The sequence below is a fragment of the Phyllobates terribilis genome, unplaced genomic scaffold, assembly GCF_046119375.1.
Source record: "Phyllobates terribilis strain yellow unplaced genomic scaffold, ASM4611937v1 Scaffold_1__5_contigs__length_1240528914, whole genome shotgun sequence".
Lineage (NCBI taxonomy): Eukaryota > Metazoa > Chordata > Amphibia > Anura > Dendrobatidae > Phyllobates > Phyllobates terribilis.
Genome location: NW_027362761.1, coordinates 445824307 through 445846146, shown reverse-complemented (window position 1 = coordinate 445846146; position 21840 = coordinate 445824307). Strand labels below are relative to the sequence as shown.

Genomic DNA, 21840 nt, shown 5'->3' with positions numbered 1-21840 from the left:
GAACCTGAACGATTGCAGGCAGGTATATTTTCTTTGAAACAGTCCATTGTTTCAGAGAAGTCATAGTCTGAAGAGCCTGCCTGGGACTATAGGGAGAAACCTGATTTTTCCAGTGAAGCCCATGAATGGCTTTTACCAGCACCGCACTATTGATCACCAGGTTTTCCCTATGTACATACATGAGAGAGACCTGTCACTCAGCCAGGCTCTACCTGGAACGCCGAAGCATTTAAGATAAAAACAGCAGAGAGTAGTGTATACTATACAGTATCACCACGGTATTACAGGCCTCTGTACAGCAGAGAGGAGCGTATAATGTACAGTATCACCACGGTATTACAGGCCTCTGTACAGCAGAGAGGAGAGTATAATGTACAGTATCACCACGGTATTACAGGCTCCTATACAGCAGAGAGGAGCGTATAATGTACAGTATCACCACGGTATTACAGGCCTCTGTACAGCAGAGAGGAGCGTATAATGTACAGTATCACCACGGTATTACAGACCTCTGTACAGCAGAGAGGAGCGTATAATGTACAGTATCACCACGGTATTACAGGCCTCTGTACAGCATCACCAAGGTACTACAGGCTCTTGTACAGCAGAGAGTAGTGTATAATGTACAGTATCACCACGGTATTACAGGCCTCTGTACAGCAGAGAGGAGAGTATAATGTACAGTATCACCACGGTATTACAGACCTCTGTACAGCAGAGAGGAGCGTATAATGTACAGTATCACCACGGTATTACAGGCCTCTGTACAGCATCACCAAGGTACTACAGGCTCTTGTACAGCAGAGAGTAGTGTATAATGTACAGTATCACCACGGTATTACAGGCCTCTGTACAGCAGAGAGGAGAGTATAATGTACAGTATCACCACGGTATTACAGGCCTCTGTACAGCATCACCAAGGTACTACAGGCTCCTGTACAGCAGAGAGGAGTATATAATGTACAGTATCACCACGGTATTACAGGCACCTATACAGCAGAGAGGAGAGTATAATGTACAGTATCACCACGGTACTACAGACCTCTGTACAGCAGAGAGGAGCGTATAATGTACAGTATCACCACAGTATTACAGGCTCCTATACAGCAGAGAGCAGTGTATAATGTACAGTATCACCACGGTATTACAGACCTCTGTACAGCAGAGAGTAGTGTATAATGTACAGTATCACCACGGTATTACAGGCTCCTATACAGCAGAGGAGAGTATAATGTACAGTATCACCACGGTATTACAGACCTCTGTACAGCAGAGAGGAGCGTATAATGTACAGTATCACCACGGTATTACAGGCTCCTATACAGCAGAGAGGAGAGTATAATGTACAGTATCACCAAGGTACTACAGGCTCCTGTACAGCAGAGAGCAGTGTATAATGTACAGTATCACCACGGTATTACAGACCTCTGTACAGCAGAGAGGAGCGTATAATGTACAGTATCACCACGGTATTACAGGCTCCTATACAGCAGAGAGCAGTGTATAATGTACAGTATCACCACGGTATTACAGACCTCTGTACAGCAGAGAGGAGCGTATAATGTACAGTATCACCACGGTATTACAGGCTCCTATACAGCAGAGAGGAGCGTATAATGTACAGTATCACCACGGTATTACAGACCTCTGTACAGCAGAGAGGAGCGTATAATGTACAGTACCACCATGGTATTACAGGCTCCTAAACAGCAGAGAGGAGAGTATAATGTACAGTATCACCAAGGTACTACAGGCTCCTGTACAGCAGAGAGCAGTGTATAATGTATAGTATCACCACGGTATTACAGACCTCTGTACAGCAGAGAGGAGCGTATAATGTACAGTATCACCACGGTATTACAGGCTCCTAAACAGCAGAGAGGAGAGTATAATGTACAGTATCACCACGGTATTACAGGCCTCTGTACAGCATCACCAAGGTACTACAGGCTCCTGTACAGCAGAGAGTAGTGTATAATGTACAGTATCACCACGGTATTACAGGCCTCTGTACAGCAGAGAGGAGAGTATAATGTACAGTATCACCACGGTATTACAGGCCTCTGTACAGCATCACCAAGGTACTACAGGCTCCTGTACAGCAGAGAGGAGCGTATAATGTACAGTATCACCACGGTATTACAGACCTCTGTACAGCAGAGAGGAGCGTATAATGTACAGTATCACCACGGTATTACAGACCTCTGTACAGCAGAGAGGAGCGTATAATGTACAGTATCACCACGGTACTACAGACTCCTGTACAGCAGAGAGGAGAGTATAATGTACAGTATCACCACGGTACTACAGACCTCTGTACAGCAGAGAGGAGCGTATAATGTACAGTATCACCACGGTACTACAGACCTCTGTACAGCAGAGAGGAGCGTATAATGTACAGTATCACCACGGTATTACAGGCTCCTGTACAGCAGAGAGGAGCGTATAATGTACAGTATCACCACGGTATTACAGGCTCCTATACAGCAGAGAGCAGTGTATAATGTACAGTATCACCACGGTATTACAGACCTCTGTACAGCAGAGAGTAGTGTATAATGTACAGTATCACCACGGTATTACAGGCTCCTATACAGCAGAGAGGAGAGTATAATGTACAGTATCACCACGGTATTACAGGCTCCTATACAGCAAAGAGGAGCGTATAATGTACAGTATCACCACGGTATTACAGACCTCTGTACAGCAGAGAGGAGCGTATAATGTACAGTATCACCACGGTATTACAGGCTCCTATACAGCAGAGAGGAGAGTATAATGTACAGTATCACCACGGTATTACAGGCCTCTGTACAGCATCACCAAGGTACTACAGGCTCCTGTACAGCAGAGAGTAGTGTATAATGTACAGTATCACCACGGTATTACAGGCCTCTGTACAGCAGAGAGGAGAGTATAATGTACAGTATCACCACGGTATTACAGGCCTCTGTACAGCATCACCAAGGTACTACAGGCTCCTGTACAGCAGAGAGGAGTATATAATGTACAGTATCACCACGGTACTACAGACTCCTGTACAGCAGAGAGGAGCGTATAATGTACAGTATCACCACGGTACTACAGACCTCTGTACAGCAGAGAGGAGCGTATAATGTACAGTATCACCACGGTATTACAGGCTCCTATACAGCAGAGAGCAGTGTATAATGTACAGTATCACCACGGTATTACAGACCTCTGTACAGCAGAGAGTAGCGTATAATGTACAGTATCACCACGGTATTACAGGCTCCTATACAGCAGAGAGGAGAGTATAATGTACAGTATCACCACGGTATTACAGGCTCCTATACAGCAGAGAGCAGTGTATAATGTACAGTATCACCACGGTATTACAGGCTCCTATACAGCAGAGAGGAGCGTATAATGTACAGTATCACCAAGGTATTACAGGCTCCTGTACAGCAGAGAGCAGTGTATAATGTACAGTATCACCACGGTATTACAGGCTCCTATACAGCAGAGAGGAGAGTATAATGTACAGTATCACCACGGTATTACAGGCTCCTATACAGCAGAGAGGAGCGTATAATGTACAGTATCACCAAGGTATTACAGGCTCCTGTACAGCAGAGAGGAGCTTATAATGAATAGTACTACTATCACAATATTCCCAGCAGCAGTGAGGAGCTTACACTGTCCTATCACGACATTCCCAGCAGCGAGCAGCTTACACTGTCCTATCACAATATAGACGGGCAGCAGTGAGCCGCTTAGCCTGTCCTATCACGACATTCCCGACAGCAGTGAGCCGCTTACACTACACTATCACGACATACCCGGCAGCAGTGAGTAGCTTACACTGTCCTATCACGACATAGAAGGCAGCAGTGAGCCGCTTACACAGTCCCATCACGATATAGCCGGCAGCAGTGAGCCGCTTACACTGTCCTATCACGATATAGCCGGCAGCAGTGAGCCGCTTACACAGTCCCATCACGATATAGCCGGCAGCAGTGAGCCGCGTACACAGTCCCATCACGATATAGCCGGCAGCAGTGAGCCGCTTACACTGTCCTATCACGATATAGCCGGCAGCAGTGAGCCGCTTACACTGTCCTATCACGATATAGCCGGCAGCAGTGAGCCGCTTAGCCTGTCCTATCACGACATTCCCGACAGCAGCGGTCACTGCGCCGCTCACACGTAACAAGGCTGTGTTCACACGATTGCTCAACCCCGCGGCCGGCAGCCCAGCACCTCAGGCCCGAGCAGTGGAGCCGCCCGCATTCCTGCGCCCTGGAGAAGTCCTTCACCGCGGCCTGCTCCCGGCCCCCGCCTGCTCCGCCATCTCCCGCCGCGCTCTCACCTGCCGCGTCCTCGGCAGCCTCCAGTCACTGACCGTCCCGGGCGAACACAGGCCGCTACGTGCGCGCTGCCCCGAGGCCTGGGCCTCCTTCCGGCTCCGACTCTCCCTCCAATCCCCACTCAAGGAGAGTTATCGTGCCTTTGTTTACAGGACGCGGCGGCCGCGCAGCCACACTCGGCCGAGTCTCACTGGAGCGCGGCGACGGCGGAGGTTACCGCGGGTCACACGCTTCTTCCCGGCCACCTTCTCCTTATCTCCTGGCAGCCGCCATGACGCCGCCGAGCTCCTCCGAAACTCACGATGGATGGAAACCCCAGGCGTGACGTCACGGGAGCGCTGCAGGGCGCGTAGCTCAGGCCGTGGATTCACACGAAAACCGCTGACTCCGCCCCGCACTCGGCAACAGCGTGTTCGTCGTCACTTAAGGGGCGTGGTCATCATGCGATTCTAGGTGAGTGCAGAGCGGAGGATGGGCGGAGTTATCAAAGGGGCGTGTACACACGAGGCGAATCCTAGACAGTGGCGGCTCGGGGTGACGTAAGCGGCGTACTTCCGGCGGCTGGCTGAGGGGAAGTAGTGCCTGGATGGAGCTGCTCAGCCGCCGAGACTCCGGCAGGAAGTTCATTAACGTTGGTGCAGCTGTCGAGCAATGTCTATTATGGGCTTGTCTCTGTCAGGCGGAAACTCAGGGGCCGCTGCCAGGGTGACGGCGCTCAGCGCTGTGCTGCTGTAACCGCGAGATCCCCTGCATAGCCAGGGAAGTCTGGTGTGAATAGGCTTTAATATAATATCCCCATAGAGGAGTGGAGGCGGGCTACGGGGCTCTACCGAATAGGAGGAAGTGTGAGACTATTGGGGCATGTGCTGTTCAGTGTCATTGGGTGGCAATAATGTATTGTAAAGGGGCTGTGATGGCACCATGAGGCCACGTGTCTGGTGATAATCATACTTGTGAGCCTCTCTGGACCAGATGCTGTGATTTTCTAACTGTTGGTGAAGGGTCAACTGGTCTTAACCAGTTCTCAAGAAAAAGAGTGAGTGAGCGAAGGTGCGCACATGTGCAGGGCTGGCACCGGGAATTTCTGGGCCCCTCATTGGCAAATCCCCCCCTCCTCTGGAGAATCCACCCCTCGAACCTTCCACAGTTCACCGCCCACTCTTGGAAAATCTCCACTTCGGCGCTACGTCATCACCAATCACATATTAATAGTTCCCATCAAACACCATATCACGTACTTTTGTTTTGGCCAAAACACTTTTTTAAGCCGTCACCACGACAAAGTAGACTCTTTTTGCCGGGCCCTACTCTTCTCTGACCTATTAAACATTTCTTATAATACACAATACTGTTTTTAGGTATATTTTTATTTGTTTTTTATTTAAGGAAGTGAGTCGCATACATTTTTTAAAATAATCAATAATACCACATACAAATGGACAAATACCATCACTCCATGTCCAGAACACATATTACTACCACACAGTCACCGAATAATACCGCTTACAAGGAACAAATACCGCCACACCATGACCAGATCACATATTACCATCACGCCATGACCAGGCTCATATTACCACCACATAGTGACCGAATAATACTGCATACAAGGGACAAATACCACCACACCATGACCGGATCCATATTACCACCACAAAGTAAACAAATACTACAATACTTATCATTAATAAAAAAAAAACAATACTAATATTACCATGAGTGCCATTATACACAAGAGCTTTGTGCATAATATACAGTGTACTGATAATACAGTGATCACTGGTGACATATACAGGAGCTCTGTATATAGTGTACCTTTGGAAGTGCATTGAGGTGAAGGGTGCATTGATGGAAAAGGAAGAAAAAAAAAAAAAAAACTCTTTAAATCTCTTAGTTTGCGAGTGTGAACGAGCTGCGTGTGTCCGGAGCGTAAGTGCGAACGAAAGTAAGTGTGTGACTTGTTTTTCAGTGACTTTGGATTCAGGGAGTTTGGAAGGGAGGACTTAGGACTGAATTGCTGACTGTATTTCATTCTTTCTTTACTTTACTTTTTACTTAATTAATCCACCTGACCTACTTATCTGATTCCCCCGTCCATACTTGATACTTAACTGATCCCACGCCGATATCTAATTGATACACTTGCACATCCCTAATTGATCCCCGTCCATACACCTATATATAAGTAATTGTGTTTTGTACTTGTATATATATACTGACTGTATCCCCATATTTAGAATGACGTCCATTTTGGCCGGAGCCGTGCAGTGTACATCTTGCGCAATGTATGCATTCCGTGAGCAACCGCTCGAGGATCCATACTGCTGCGAGAGATGTGAGCATATCGTGCACTTGGAAGCCCAAATTCTGGATCTAAGTGCTCAGATAGCGGTACTGAGGAGCATCGACAACATGGAACGGAGTTTGCTGCTCACCGAGCAGACACTCAATGGGTCAATACTGGGGGTGGAGCATAGAGGGGAAGTGCAGGCTGAACAGGCAGGGAGCTGGATAACAGTTAGGAGGGATAGAGGGAAGAAGTATAGGAAGGCTGGTTCAGAACCGGCATTATTGGAGCACGACAGATCCTCTGACCGCCGGGGGAGTGTATGCTCCAGTAATGAGGGGGAGGGGGTAAGTGTAGGGCAGGCAAGACAGGTTCTGGTAGTGGGTGACTCTATTATTAGGGGGACAGACAGGGCAATCTGTCACAAAGACCGGGATCGCCGAACGGTGTGCTGCCTCCCTGGCGCTCGAGTCCGGCACATCGCGGATCGGGTTGACAGGTTACTGGGTGGGGCTGGCGAAGACCCAGCGGTCATGGTCCACATCGGCACCAATGACAAAGTGAGTGGTAGATGGAGGGTCCTTAAAAATGATTTCAGGGACCTAGGTAGGAAGCTTAGGGCAAGGACCTCCAAGGTAGTTTTTTCAGAAATACTACCAATCCCGCGAGCCACACAGGAGCGCCAACGGGAAGTTAGGGAGGTGAATAAGTGGCTAAAGAGTTGGTGCAAGGCAGAAGGGTTTGGGTTCATGGAGAACTGGGCCGACTTCGCGGTCGGCTACAGGCTCTACCGTAGGGACGGGCTGCACCTCAGTGGGGAGGGTGCAGCGGTGCTGGGGAAGAAGATGGCTAATAGGTTGGAGGAGTTTTTAAACTAGAGACGGGGGGGGGGAAACCAAGGAAATAGGTGGGATGTGAGGCAAGCAAGGGGGAAGGGGAGAAGTGAATATAATGAGGGTGGAGAGGGGGGTGGGGATAGTACAGTTAGATCGTTAGAGAAGAATAGGATGCTAAATAACCCCAAAGTTTTATCTTGCATGCTGACCAACGCAAGAAGCCTGACCAATAAGGCGGATGAGCTACAGGCGCTTATATCGGAGGAGAGGTATGACATCGTAGGTATAACAGAGACTTGGCTAGACGATAGCTACGACTGGGCGGTAAATTTATTAGATTATAGTTTATTTAGAAGGGACCGGAAACAGGGGAAAGGCGGAGGAGTCTGCTTATATGTAAAGTCATGTCTAAAACCCAGACTAAGGGAAGATATAGGAGAGGGAGAAGAGGGGGTCGAGTCCATGTGGGTAGAGATAGAGGGAACTAAAAATAATAATAAAATATTACTGGGGGTCTGCTATAAGCCACCAAATATAACAGAGGAGAATGAGAATCTGCTATTAGGACAAATAGACAAAGTAGCAAAACATAATGAAGTGATTGTAATGGGGGATTTCAACTACCCGGATATTGACTGGGAAACAGAAACCTGTAGATCTCAGAAAGGAAAAAGGTTCTTGACAAATATTAAGGATAATTATCTCTCCCAACTAGTGCAGGAACCAACGAGAGGGAAGGCCGTGTTGGACTTAATATTGACTAATAGGCCTGATAGAATAACTGAGGTACAGATAGGGGGGCACCTAGGTAATAGCGACCATAATATTATCGACTTCAAAATGCCCTTCAGTAGGGTTATCAATAAGGGAACAACAAAAACATTAAACTTTAGGAGGGCGAAGTTTGATCAGCTGAAAGAAAGCCTTCAACTTATTGACTGGGACAAAGTTCTTAATCAAAGGAATACGAATAGTAAATGGGAAACCTTCAAAAGAATTCTGAATACTCAGTGCGAGAGATATATACCGTATGGGAATAAAAGGGCCAGAAATAAGAGGAAACCAATATGGTTGAACAAGAACGTAAAAGGGGCGTTAAATAGCAAAAAAGAGGCATTCAAGAGATTAAAACAGGAAAACAGTAAGGAGGCACTAATGTGTTACAAGGAAAAAACGAGAACCTGTAAAAAACAATTAAAAATAGCGAAGGAGGAAACAGAGAGACGTATTGCTAGGGAAAGTAGATCAAATCCCAAACTGTTCTTTACGTATATAAATAGTAAAAGGATTAAATCGGATAATATTGGACCGATAAAAAGTGAGGAAGGCAAAATCATAGAGAAAGATGAGGATAAAGCTAATCTATTAAATATTTTTTTTTCGACAACTTTCACAAAGGAAATCGAACTAACAGGAGAAATGAGAAGTGACAAGCTTAATCCTTCACTAAGTATGACAAATCTAACCCAAGCTGGGGTACAGAAACGCCTCAGTAACATTAAAATAAACAAATCACCAGGACCTGATGGCATACACCCACGGGTACTAAGGGAACTAAGTAATGTGATAGACAGACCGTTATATCTTATATTTAAGGACTCTGTTGAGACTGGGTCTGTGCCACTTGATTGGCGACAGGCGAATGTAGTGCCAATATTCAAAAAGGGAGCGAAAAGTGACGCTGGAAACTATCGGCCGGTGAGTCTGACGTCCGTTGTGGGCAAAATTTTTGAAAGCTTCATTAAAGAGGCAATTACGGAGCATCTTGATGCTAATAATCTTTTAATCCCGAACCAACATGGATTCATGAGGAATCGCTCCTGCCAAACAAACCTGATTGACTTCTACGAGGAGGTTAGCTCTCGAGTAGATCAGGGGGAACCAGTGGATGTCGTGTATCTCGACTTCTCAAAAGCGTTCGATAGCGTGCCACATAATAGGTTGGTATACAAAATGAGAATGATGGGGCTGGGGGAAAATGTCTGCAAGTGGGTAGCTAACTGGCTAAAGGATAGAAGGCAGAGGGTGGTTATAAATGGAATATTCTCAGATTGGGTAAGCGTCACTAGTGGGGTACCACAGGGGTCTGTACTAGGCCCAATGTTATTTAATATCTTTATTAACGACATAGTCAACGGGATAAATAGTAAAATATCAATATTTGCAGATGACACAAAGTTATGTAAAACAATTAATACAAAAGAGGACAGTGCAGACCTACAGAGGGATTTGGATAAGCTGGGTAGGTGGAGCATTAAATGGCAAATGAGGTTTAACGAGGAGAAATGTAAGGTCATACATATGGGAAGGAAAAATGGAAGTCACCAGTACTCACTGAATGGGAAATCATTGGGGAATTCAGAGATGGAGAAGGACTTGGGCATCTTGATTGATAGCAAACTAAATTGGAGTGCCCAAAGCCAGGCCGCTGCTGTAAGGGCAAACAGGGTAATGGGATGTATCAGAAGAGGTATAGCTGCAAAGGATGAGAACATTGTTCTTCCACTGTACAAAGCACTGGTCAGTCCACACTTGGAATACTGTGCTCAGTTATGGGCCCCAATATATAGAAAGGATATAAATGAGCTTGAAAAGGTACAAAGGAGGGCAACAAAATTAATAAAGGGAATGGAGGGACTGCAATACCCAGAGAGGTTGGCAAAACTAGAACTATTCAGCCTGGAAAAGAGAAGGTTGAGGGGGGACATAATAAATGTGTACAAATATGTTAGGGGACAGTATAGAGATCTTGCCCGGGATTTGTTCAAAAGGAGGGATATTACGGTAACAAGAGGGCACTCACTAAGACTGGAAGAGAAAAGGTTTCAGCACCAGCATAGGAAGGGGTTCTTTACGGTAAGAGCAGTGAGAATATGAATTCACTGAGTGAGGAGACGGTAATGTCGGATTCACTACACCAGTTCAAGCGGGGACTGGATGCATTTCTAGATACCAGGCAGATTTCAGCATATACTTAAAAATAAAATAGTAGGTTGATACAGGGATTTATTCTGACTGCTGGTTTCAGAGTCGGGAGGGAATTTTTCCTCAGGTGAAGATTGGCCAAATCATTTTTGCCCTCCTCTGGATCAACTTTAGCAATTACAGAACTAACAGGTCGAACTTGATGGACGCAAGTCTTTATTCGGCTTTACAAACTATGTTACTATGTTACAGTGATCACCAGTGACATTATACACAGGAGCTCTGTGTATATAGTGTCAGTGCACTGGTAATACAGTAATCACCAGTGACATTATACAAGGTAGACTCTTTTGGCAGGGCCCTACTCTGCTCTAACCTATTAAACTTTTCTTAAAATATCCAATACTCTTTTTAGGTATATCTTTATTTTTCTTTAAGGAAATTAGTCGCATATATTTTTTTAAAATGACCAATAATGCAACATACAAGGGACAAATACCGTCACACCATGGCCAGACCACATATTACCACCACATAGTGATGAATAATACCACATAGTGATGAATAATACCACATACAAGGGACAAATACCACCACAGCAACAACCAGAGGAGAAAAGACCCCTAAAAAATAACTTTTATTAAGTCTAAAAAGGACTGAAAAAATCCATACACGAACAACAATAATCCTCAAAAAAATCTTCAAAAAATGGGACATCAAGATACAGATCTTATACCAACAGGAAGGAATACAGATTAATACTGTCCGTATTTTGTCCCTAATTCCTCTCCCTTCCTGGCAGCGGAGGTTGGCACCCTAATTTGTACTTCGTGTCACCCCAGCTCCACATCGCTTATGTCCCTACAAAGACCCTCTTCAAAATATTAAAAACCACAATAGTGAGAAAAGGGTAGAAAAATAAGTGAACGTATAGGTTTAGAAGCCGATATATAATAATAAATATGACCAAATCTGTGAAATGGGAAAGATGCCAACCTGGAGACCAGAATAGATGATCAATCCTAATGTTGCTTAAATAAATCAGTTCATAGATAGATGTACTTTAGCTGCTATTATCCTGATGCATTATAATGATCCACTACACAGCTATCTTGATCAATCTGTCTTGAACAATGAATAGTAAATCTCCAGTGTGGGTTCCACACAGATAGGTATCACATTTATACAGTAGCATAGGGTTAGATCCAAAATTAGTCAATAGAGCAAAAGATTATATGTAGAGGGCTATTTAACACAGTCGTCTCTAGGTCTTCAGGCTACAATTTGAGCAAACAATCTGACAATTCATACAGATAAAGAATGGCACTTAAGACTTAATAGTCCCATATAGATAGTCCCAGATAAAAAATGGCACTTATCATTAGTGGACCCTTAGTCCCTCTGACAATTCATACAGATAAAAAATGGCACTTAAGACTTAATAGTCCCATATAGATAGTCCCAAATAAAAAATGGCACTTACCATTAGTAGTCCCTTAGTCCCAACGCGTTTTCACCAGGGTTCATCAGGGGACCAGAGGAGGACATCAATCTCTCTCCTCAGACAACCAGTCAATACTGCTTATATGGAAGGAAACATCCACATCCCATATATATCATCCTGCGTATCATCCTCATTCGCAGCATTGACTGGTTGTCTGAGGAGAGAGATTAATGTTCTCCTCAGGTGCCCTGATGAACCCTGGTGGAAACGCGTTTTTATTGGCTTCCTGGGTGGTTATTGGCGTCCTCTCTGTCATTTTGGCAGGTACCACTAGATGTCAGCTTGTCTTCCAGGTTTGCTTTCCATCTGTGTGCTCCGGCAACTCTAGATGCGGTCCAGTGATCCCACTTCCGGTTTGCCTCATCAGTGAGTCGTCACTTCCGCCGGCGTGCGTTCCACACGCACACTGTGCGTTTCACAGACTTGTATTTGGCTGCAAACATGAGACGTGCGCATTGGGAGTCATAACAGGGGTATGTTAATTATATATTGGTGGGGGTTTCTTATATATATATGGGATGTGGATGTTTCCCTCCAGACACGCAGCATTGACTAGTTGTCTGAGGAGAGAGATTGATGTCTTCCTAAGGTCCCCTGATGAATCCAGGGGAAACGCATTGGGACTAAGGGACTTGTAATAAGTGCCATTTTTATTTGGAACTATATATGGGACTATTAAGTCTTAAGTGCCATTTTTATCTGTATGAATTGTCAGAGGGACTAAGGGTCTACTAATGATAAGTGCCATTTTTCATTTGGGACTATCTATATGGGACTATTAAGTCTTAAGTGCCATTCTTTATCTGTATGAATTGTCAGATTGTTTGCTCAAGTTGTAGCCTGAAGACCTAGAGACAATTGTGTTAAATAGCCCTCTACATATAATCTTTTGCTCTAATGGCTAATTTTATCTAACCCTATGCTATATATGTGATACCTATCTGTGTGGAACCCACACTGGAGATTTCTTATTCATTGTTCAAGACAGATTGATCAAGATAGCTGTGTAGTGGATCATTATAATGCATCAGGATACTAGCTGCTAAAGTACATCTATCTATGAATTGATTTATTTAAGCAACATTAGGATTGATCATCTATTCTGGTCTCCAGGTTGGCATCTGTCCCATTGAACAGATTTGGTCATATTTATTATTATATATCGGCTTCTAAACCTATACGTTCACTTATTTTTCTACCCTTTTCTCACTATTGTGTTTTTTTAATATTTTGAAGAGGGTCTTTGTAGGGACATAAGCGACGTCGAACAGGGGCGCCACAAAGTACAAATTAGGGTGCCAACCTCCGCTGCCAGGAAGGGAGAGGAATTAGGGACAGTATTAATCTGTATTCCTTCCTGTCGGTATAAGATCTGTATCTGATGTCCCATTTTTTGAAGATTTTTTTGAGGATTATTGTTGTTCGTGTATGGATTTTTTCAGTCCTTTTGAGACTTAATTAATAAAAGTAATTTTTTAGGGGTCTTTTCTCCTCTGGTTGTTGCTGATAAATTAGGACCTGTTTCATATATTTGTTGCCTGGTTGCTTAACAAATAGCACCACACCATCACCAGATCGCATATTACCACCACATAGTGACTGAATAATAATACCACATACAAGAAACATCACCACACCATGACCAGACCACATATTACCATCACATAGCGACCGAATTATACCACATGCAAGAGAAAAATACCACCAAACCATGACCGGATCACATATTACCACCACACCTTGACCGGAGCACATATTACCACCACATAGTGACTGAATTCTACAATACTGATCATTAATAATAAAAAAAAAAACGGAATGCTAATATTACCATAAGTTCCATTATACACAGGAGCTCTGTACATAGTATACAGTGTACTGGTAATATGATTAAACATGATAAAGGATTTTATTACCTGAAACTAGTTGTTTTATCAACTACCATGGCATTTTAAATTCACCAACTGAAGTGTTTCTATTCACACCAATAAAGAAGAGTTTTGTATTTCCGTGGAGCTGGATTCCTCTTTCTTTGCAATCATCTACGTCCAAGGCACGTACGTTTCCTTTGCCTCCGATCTTCAAATTGTGCATGCGAGTGAGGTGGACTCTATTTTTACCTGAGATAATATGTACTGTACAGGTAATACAGTGATCACTTGGGAAATTATACACAGGAGCTCTGTATTAGTGTCAGTGTACAGGTAATATGGGATCACTGGTGACATTATACACAGGAACTCTGTATATAGTGTCAGTGTACCTGTAATACAGTGATCAGTGACATACACAGCTCTATATACAGTGGGGAAAAAAAGTATTTAGTCAGCCACCAATTGTGCAAGTTCTCCCACTTAAAAAGATGAGAGAGGCCTGTAATTGACATCATAGGTAGACCTCAACTATGAGAGACAAATTGAGAAAACAAATCTTGAAAATCACATTGTCTGATTTGGAAAGAATTTTTTTTCTAATTTTGGTGGAAAATAAGTATTTGGTCAATTACAAACAGGCAATATTTCTGACTCTCACAGACCTGTAACTTCTTCTTTAAAAGGCTCCTCTGTCCTCCACTCATTACCTGTAGTAGTGGCACCTGTTTGAACTTGTTATCAGTATAAAAGACACCTGTCCGCAACCTCAAACAGTCACACTCCAAACTCCACTATGGTGAAGACCAAAGAGCTGTCGAAGAACACCAGAAACAAAATTGTAGCCCTGCACCAGGCTGGGAAGACTGAATCTGTAATAGACGAGCAGCTTGGTGTCAAGAAATCAACTGGGAGCAATAATTAGAAAATGGAAGACATATAAGACCACTGATAATCTCCCTCGATCTGGGGCTCTACACAAGACCTCACCCCGTGGGGTCAAAATGATCTCGAGAACGGTGAGCAAAAATCCCAGAACCACACGGGGGGGCCTAGTGAATGACCTGCAGAGAGCTGGGACCAACGTTACACAGGCTACCATCAGTAACACACTACGCCGCCAGGGACTCAGATCCTGCAGTGCCAGACGTGTCCCCCTGCTTAAGTCATTACATGTCTGGGCCCATCTGAAGTTTGCTAGAGAGCATTTGGATGATCCAGAAGAGTATTGGGAGAATGTCATATGGTTAGATGAAACCAAAGTAGAAACACTACTCGTCGTGTTTGGAGGAGAAAGAATGCTGAGTTGCATCCAAAGAACACAATACCTACTGTGAAGCATGGGGGTGGCAACATCATGCTTTAGGGGTGTTTCTCTGCCAAGGGACCAGTACGACTGATCCGTGTACTTGAAAGAATGAATGGGGCCATGTATCGTGAGATTTTGAGTGCAAACCTCCTTAAATCAGCAAGGACATTGAAGATGAAACGTGGCTGGGTCTTTCAGCTTGGCACACTGCCAGGGCAACAAAGGAGTGGCTTCGTAAGACCTGGAGTGGCCTAGCCAGTCTCCAAATCTAAACCCTATAGAAAACCTTTGGAGGCAGTTGAAAGTCTGTGTTGCCCAGCGACAGCCAAAAAACATCACTGCTCTAGAGGAGATCTGCACGGAGGAATGGGCCAACATACCAGCAACAGTGTGTACCAACCTTGTGAAGACTTACAGAAAACGTTTGACCCCTGTCATTGCCAACAAAGGATATATAACAAAGTATTGAGATGAACTTTTGTAATTGACCAAATAGTTAATTTCCACCAAAATTTGAAAAAAAGTTCTTTGCAAATCAGACAATGTGATTTTCAGGATTGGTTTTCTCATTTTGTCTCTCATAGTTGAGGTCTACCTATGGTGTCAATTACAGGTCTCTCTCGTCTTTTAAAGTGGGAGAACTTGCACAGTTGGTGACTGACTAAATACTTTTTTTCCCCACTGTATACTTTACAGGTAATATAGTGATCAATGGTGACATTATACACAGGAGCTCTGTACATAGTGTACATGTAATACAGGGATCATTGATGACGTTATACACAGAAGCTCTGTATATAGTGTAAAGTGTAGTGGTAATACAGGGATCAACAGTGACATTATACAAAGGCGCTCTGTATATAGTGTCAGTGTGCAGGTAATACAGTGATTACCAGTGACATACATAGTAGCTCTGTATATACTGTCAGTGTACAGGTAATATAGGGATCACCAGTGACATTATACACAGAAGCTCTGTATATAGTACAAATCCCTCCAAGGACAACAACTGCAAGGAGTTTGTATGCTCTTCCCGTGTTTGTGTGGGTTTCCTCCGGGTTCTCCAGTTTCCTCCCACACTCCAAAGACATACTGATAGGGAATTTAGATTGTAAGCCTCAATGGGGACAGTGCTGATATTGTCTGTGCAGCGCTGTGGAAATAATGGTGCTATATAAATGAATAAAATAAATAAGTGTACAGGTAATACAGTAATCACCAGTAACATTATACACAGTAGTTCTGTATATAGTGTACAGGTAATGCAGTGATCAGTGACATTATACACAGGAGCTCTGTATATAGTGTCACTGTACAGGTAATAAAGTGATCACTAGTGACATTATACACAGGAGCTCTGTATATAGTGTCAGTGTACAGGTAATACTGGGATCACCAGTGACATACATAGTAGCTCTGTATATAGTGTCAGTGTACAGGTAATACAGGGATCACCAGTGACATTATACACAGAAGCTCTGTATATAGTACAAGTGTACAGGTAATATAGTAATCAGTAAAATTATACACAGTAGTTCTGTATATAGTGTACTGGTAATGCAGTGATCACCAGTGACTTTATACACAGGAGTTCTGTAGATAGTATCACTGTACAGGTAATACAGTGATCAGTGACATACACAGGAGCGCTGTATATAGTGTCACTGTACAGGTAATAAAGTAATCGCTAGTGACATTATACACAGGAGCGCTGTATATAGTGTCACTGTACAGGTAATAAAGTGATCGCTAGTGACATTATACACAGGAGCTCTGTATAGTGTCAGTGTGCAGGTAATACAGGGATTACCAGTGACATACATAATAGCTCTGTATATACTGTCACTGTTCAGGTAATATAGGGATCACCAGTGACATTATACACAGAAGCTCTGTATATAGTACAAATCCCTCCAAGGACAACAACTGCAAGGAGTTTGTATGCTCTTCCCGTGTTTGTGTGGGTTTCCTCCGGGTTCTCCAGTTTCCTCCCACACTCCAAAGACATACTGATAGGGAATTTAGATTGTAAGCCTCAATGGGGACAGTGCTGATATTGTCTGTGCAGCGCTGTGGAAATAATGGTGCTATATAAATGAATAAAATAAATAAGTGTACAGGTAATACAGTAATCACCAGTAACATTATACACAGTAGTTCTGTATATAGTGTACAGGTAATGCAGTGATCAGTGACATTATACACAGGAGCTCTGTATATAGTGTCACTGTCCAGGTAATAAAGTGATCACTAGTGACATTATACACAGGAGCTCTGTATATAGTGTCAGTGTACAGGTAATACTGGGATCACCAGTGACATACATAGTAGCTCTGTATATAGTGTCAGTGTACAGGTAATACAGGGATCACCAGTGACATTATACACAGAAGCTCTGTATATAGTACAAGTGTACAGGTAATATAGTAATCAGTAAAATTATACACAGTAGTTCTGTATATAGTGTACTGGTAATGCAGTGATCACCAGTGACTTTATACACAGGAGTTCTGTAGATAGTATCACTGTACAGGTAATACAGTGATCAGTGACATACACAGGAGCGCTGTATATAGTGTCACTGTACAGGTAATAAAGTAATCGCTAGTGACATTATACACAGGAGCGCTGTATATAGTGTCACTGTACAGGTAATAAAGTGATCGCTAGTGACATTATACACAGGAGCTCTGTATAGTGTCAGTGTGCAGGTAATACAGGGATTACCAGTGACATACATAATAGCTCTGTATATACTGTCACTGTACAGGTAATATAGGGATCACCAGTGACATTATACACAGAAGCTCTGTATATAGTACAAATCCCTCCAAGGACAACAACTGCGAAGAGTTTGTATGTTCTTCCCGTGTTTGTGTGGGTTTCCTCCGGGTTCTCCAGTTTCCTCCCCCACTCCAAAGATATACTGATAGGGAATTTAGATTGTAAGCCTCAATGGGGACAGTGCCGATATTGTCTGTGCAGTGCTGTGGAAATAATGGTGCTATATAAATGAATAAAATAAATAAGTGTACAGGTAATACAGTAATCACCAGTAACATTATACACAGTAGTTCTGTATATAGTGTACAGGTAATGCAGTGATCACCAGTGACATTATACACAGGAGCTCTGTATATAGTGTCACTGTACAGGTAATAAAGTGATCACTAGTGACATTATACACAGGAGCTCTGTATATAGTGTCAGTGTCAGCGCATAGTAAAATAGCAATATTTGCAGATGATACTAAACTTTGTAAAGTAGTTAATACAGATGAGGATAGGGCACAGCTACAGGAGGATTTAGATAAATTGGGGAGTTGGGCCAAAAAATGGCAAATGGGGTTCAATGCCGATAAATTGAAGGTCATGCACATGGGAAAGAAAAACAGCAGTCACCCATACATATTAAATGGCAAACCGTTGGGGAAATCTGACATGGAGAAGGACCTGGGCGTCTTGGTTAATAGCAAATTAAATTGGAGTGCCCAGTGTCAGGCAGCAGCTGCGAAGGCAAATAGAGTCACGGCATGCATCAGAAGAGGAATAGGGGCATATGATGAGAACATTGTTCTTCCTCTGTATAAAGCGCTGGTAAGGCCGCACTTAGAATATTGTGCACAGTTCTGGGCTCCGGTGCTCAGGAAAGACATATTGGAGCTAGAGAGGGTACAAAGGAGGGCGACTAAGGTAATAAAGGGAATGGAGGGACTAGAATACCCAGAGAGGTTGTCAAAATTAGGCCTATTTACGTTGGAAAAGAGAAGGCTTAGGGGAGACCTCATAAACATGTATAAATACATCAGGGGGCAGTACAGAGATCTCTCCCATGACCTGTTTATACCAAGGATGGTGACAAAGACGAGGGGGCACACTATGCGTCTGGAGGAAAGGAGGTTCCTGCACCAGCATAGAAGGGGATTCTTTACGGTCAGAGCCGTGAGACTCTGGAACTCTCTGGGAGAGGAAGTGGTGATGTCCAACTCACTTAATGAGTTCAAAGAGAGGCCTGGACGCCTTTTTTGAGAACAATAAAATTACATCTTATGCTTAGTTAATTAATCCAGGGATTTAATCTGACTGCCAGATTGGTGTCGGGAAGTGAATTTTTCCTCAATGATGTAAATTGGCCTATACCGCATGTTTTTTTGTTGCCTTCCCCAGGATCAACGCTGCGGAATAGCTTCAGTGCACAAGAAATAGGCTGAACTGGATGGACGCTTGTCTTTTTTCGGCCTTATAAACTATGTAACTATGTAAGTGTACAGGTAATACAGGGATCACCAGTGACATACATAGTAGCTCTGTATATAGTGTCAGTGTACAGGTAATACGGGGATCACCAGTGACATTATACACAGAAGCTCTGTATATAGTACAAGTGTACAGGTAATATAGTAATCAGTAAAATTATACACAGTAGTTCTGTATATAGTGTACAGGTAATGCAGTGATCACCAGTGACATTATACACAGGAGTTCTGTAGATAGTGTCACTGTACAGGTAATACAGTGATCAGTGACATACACAGGAGCGCTGTATATAGTGTCACTGTACAGGTAATACAGGGATCACTGATGACATTATATACAGGAGCTCTGTATATAGTGTAACTGTACAGGTAATACAGGGATCACCAGTGACTTTATACACAGGAGCTTTGTATAGTGTCAGTGTGCAGGTAATACAGGGATTAACAGTGACGACTTTACACAGTAGCTCTGTTTATAGTATATAGGGATCACTGGTGACTTATACACAGGAGCTCTGTATTTAGTGTCAGTGTACAGGGATTACCAGTGACATTATACACAGGAGCTCACTATATAGTATAAGTGTACAGGTAACACACTGACTCACCATTAACGTCTCTAGTTGAAGATATTCATCTTCGCTTTTCTTCTTCATTCAGCACAGGCCATCATTACTTCTTCCAACCAAGACTCGTCTCTGCAGAAAATAACATATTATCTAGAGGACCACTTTCAGACCACATTCCCCAACTTCTACACTATGCCAGATGAAGAAAAAAAGCGACATAGTGCCGTCCTGCACAGTAACAGAACCCCCCCCCCCACACAGAATCTCAAAAATAAAATACACTGTGTTCCAAATTATTATGCAAATAATATTTTCTCAGATTTTCCCAAATTACCTATATGAATTGCAGTCATTGTAATTTTCCAGTCAAATAACTATTAGAGTACAATTGAAAGGTTTTTGTACAAACTGCCTATGATAACAGTATATTTTTAAAAAAATAAAAAACTCAAACTGCACTCAAAATGCATGTTCCAAATTATTATACACAGCAGAGTTTTCAACCTTTTCATTTTAATAAAGAACCAAAAAAATGGTCATTTTTGAAATTATAAGCATTAGCAGGTTATTACAAACTGAAATCAAACAGTTTTCAACTCAAAACTTTATTCTAGGTGATGTTACATTTGCACATAGGACCGCTTGTTCGAAAGGAGCTTCTGAACTCTCTCGTCCATTGAATTTGTCAGGTTTTAGATGGTTTCTGCTTCCAATTGTTTTGCATGAGGACAGAATACCCTCCCAGAGCTGTTGCATAGATGTGAACTGCCTCCCGCCATCATAGACACTCCTTTTGATGATGCTCCAGAGGTTCTCAATGGGGTTGAGGTCAGGGGAGCATGGGGGCCACACCATAAGTTTGTCCCCTTTTATGCCCATAGCAGCCAGAGATGCAGATGTGTTATGTGCAGCATGAGATGGGGCATCAGTAATAATATCCCTTAATTAGCCCTTACAGTAATAATGTCCCCCATCCTAGCCCCATGTGTCTCCATCCTAGCCCCATGTGTCTCCATCCTACCCTCATGTTCTCCCATCCTTGCCCCATATTGCGGCTTTCAGTACAAAAAATTAAAAAAAAAAGTTTCTCCTTACATGGCCGCTGTCCAGCGGTGCCCTCTTCCTCATCCGTTTGAGGCGCTGGCGCATGGGAGTGACATCATATTCTGGTGACGTGCGTGCCGACTTCAGCTTGTGGCTGGTAACTAATGCCATGCAGGGAGCCACCACAATAGAGTTCAATAGGGCAGCATGGTGGCTCAGTGGTTAGCACTGCAGCCTTGCAGCGCTGGGGTCCTGGATTCAATTCTAAACAAGGACAACATCTGCAAGGAGTTTGTATGTTCTCCCCGTGTTTGTGTGGGTTTCCTTTGGGTTCTCCGGTTTCCTCTCACACTCCAAAGACATTCTGATAGGGAATTTAGATTGTGACAGTGGGACAGTGCCGATAATGTCGGTAAAGCGCTGTGGAATTAATGATGCTATATAAGTGAGGAAAATAAATAAACTGAATGTGTGTCCAAGGACACACGTTCAATTACTTAGTGAATCGGCAGAATCCTGTTCCTGGGCCCGGAGAGCAGAAGCAAATGTATGGGGCTTCTGCTCACTGGGCCCCATACACCAATTAAGGACAGTAATGCCCTAATGGCGGCCCAGGACACGTGTTGTCAGCATGTGACTGCAAGTATGCGAATGACAACATCTAGTCACATGATGTGAAGACCGTGACAGGGTGCATATCGTATGCTGTCATAATTCTGCAGTCACAAAGATTGCCTAGAGACGTTTGTCCCAAGCCTGGTCAACAACTTTAAAACAATCAGTCTCTGCCGTGATCTGAGCTTCCAATGATGGAGGCAGACCTGTCCTTTAACCCATCAAAGGATTATCCCAGGTTTGAAAATTATAACCTATCCATCGGGGCAGACACTGAAAGCAAAGAGCCCCTGT

At 43.5% G+C, this 21840-nt stretch overlaps 1 protein-coding gene and 1 long non-coding RNA gene across 3 annotated transcripts in view; one reads left to right on the top strand and one right to left on the bottom strand.

The window, feature by feature from the left end:
- CHD1 (chromodomain helicase DNA binding protein 1) overlaps nt 1–4750 on the bottom strand; it is a 75325-nt gene extending 70575 nt beyond the window's left edge. For both annotated transcript variants that reach the window (XM_073678021.1, XM_073678029.1), the window contains exon 1: nt 4334–4750. The gene's annotated coding sequence lies outside the window, so the exon portion shown is untranslated. The remainder of the gene's footprint in view (nt 1–4333) is intronic.
- On the top strand, nt 4314–20085 carry LOC141265225 (uncharacterized). The gene is made up of 3 exons (XR_012320065.1): nt 4314–4784; nt 19230–19321; nt 19979–20085. It is a non-coding gene; the product is annotated as an uncharacterized lncRNA (long non-coding RNA).
- Nucleotides 20086–21840: the final 1755 nt, after the last annotated feature.